This window comes from Trachymyrmex cornetzi, unplaced genomic scaffold (genome assembly GCF_001594075.2).
Source record: "Trachymyrmex cornetzi isolate Tcor2-1 unplaced genomic scaffold, Tcor1.1 scaffold585, whole genome shotgun sequence".
NCBI lineage: Eukaryota > Metazoa > Arthropoda > Insecta > Hymenoptera > Formicidae > Trachymyrmex > Trachymyrmex cornetzi.
The window spans coordinates 69,352-71,241 of NW_017299898.1; positions in this window are offsets into that span (position 1 = coordinate 69,352).

Consider the following 1,890-nt stretch of genomic DNA (forward strand, 5'->3'; position numbering starts at 1 on the left):
ATATATATATATATATATATCATACACAGGGTGTATGATATACAGGGTGTTTGAAAATTACCGGGTAATCGATCACGAGCAGGTAGAATTGAATCGAAAATTGGACCGAATTGAATCGAAAATTCTTATACCATTTTGTAGGATGCGCAATAGTTAACGAGATATTAACGTTTAAAGATAGTCAAATAAGCGCGTCCAGCCGGCCTACTCTCTGCTGCCGAATATACAACCTACCGTCCCCATCGATCGCACCATGGTGTAATAAGACAGGTGAACCAACGCGCATCATGGCCGCCAAGCAATAAGCCAGCCAATCAGGAATCTGTCCAGAATGCAGCGCGATTTTCAAAGGCAACATTGATATAAGTGTATGATAAAAGTGTAAATAAAAACGTTTGTAAATATATAATATGAAAATACTGTTATAAAAGCCTCGTAAAATAATAAAAATACATAATAAAAGTAAAATAATTATAAATAGATCAATAAATTAATAAGTAAAATAGTAATATAGATTATAGAAGATTAAATGACTACGAATAAGAAACAGAAAAACATTATTTATAAGAAATTATTAAACATTATCTCAGTAATGCGCGCGTTTCTCTCTGGTTCAAATTTACTACAATCTATTTTACAACAAAGGTTTTTGCGGAATTGTTGCAGGCGTTATATTGAGTTTTATCTATATTTAATAAAGTTTAGTAAATATTTAGTAAAATTTAATGAAAACTTGCAGCAGTTTTAAGTGTTGTCAGCGTCATTTTATGTATCAGGATTTATATAATAAATGTAATTGCATGATTTAACAAAAGATCTCTTTATTTAGAATATTTTTTCAATCAATGTTTTCTTTATTACATAAACGAATCATTGCATGATTTAACAAAAGATCTCTTTATTTAGAATATTTTTTCAACCAATGTTTTCTTTATTACATAAACGAAACATTAACATTTTAATTTGCCCAGGTGTGAATACTTTTTGCATAGTTTTTATGGCTATTGCTTCAGCTTCTATGTGATTATTTTTTGCCATTTTTGTTACTTCTGCTTGTAATTTCATTACTTTTTTATTCAAATCTTGATTTTTTTCCTCAAGATTCAAATTTTTTTCTAATAATTTTTGTTTCTCTTCCTCTGATTTATTCAGTTGTTGTAATAATGTTTCTATTGAAACATTTAAATTATTACTAATCTCGTGGCTTCTGTAAAACGCATAATTATACCAAACATATATAAACATATGAATAAATTGAATATAAGAAAGAGCTACTAAATAATAATTAATAAAATATTGCTACATACATCATTTGTTCTGTCACTTCATTTTGCTCTTTAATTTCCAGTACTTCCATATTTACATGTTGTTTCATATTCGAAAGTTGTCCCATATTTACAGTTTGTCCCATATTTACAGTTTGTCCCACATTTACAGTTTGTCCCATATTTATAGTTTGTTCCATATTTATAGGTTGTTCAATATTTACATTTTTATTTGCAACATTTGTTTCTAAATTTTTATTTTTATCAAAAAGTTGATTTTCATGTGCATATTGTACAAGTTCTTTATATGTTGGTAAATGAAACTTTGTTCTGAAAATATAAAGTTATTAATTTTTATTTGCAAACACACACACACACGCATATGTAAAATTAAAGTATTTAAAAATCTAGAAAATACCTACAATACTTTGCTTCTTTTTTCATTATCTTCTTTACTCTGTAACATTCGTTTCCTTTTTTTTTCTAAAAATAACATTTTAGATGGAACAGATTCCTTTTTCAATTTTAAAATTTCTTTGACTGGTGTGTTTTTTGATCGTGGTTGTGTCTTTACCCATTCAAAGCAATCTTCGTTGAAATGGAGACTACATACCCTTGCTATAAG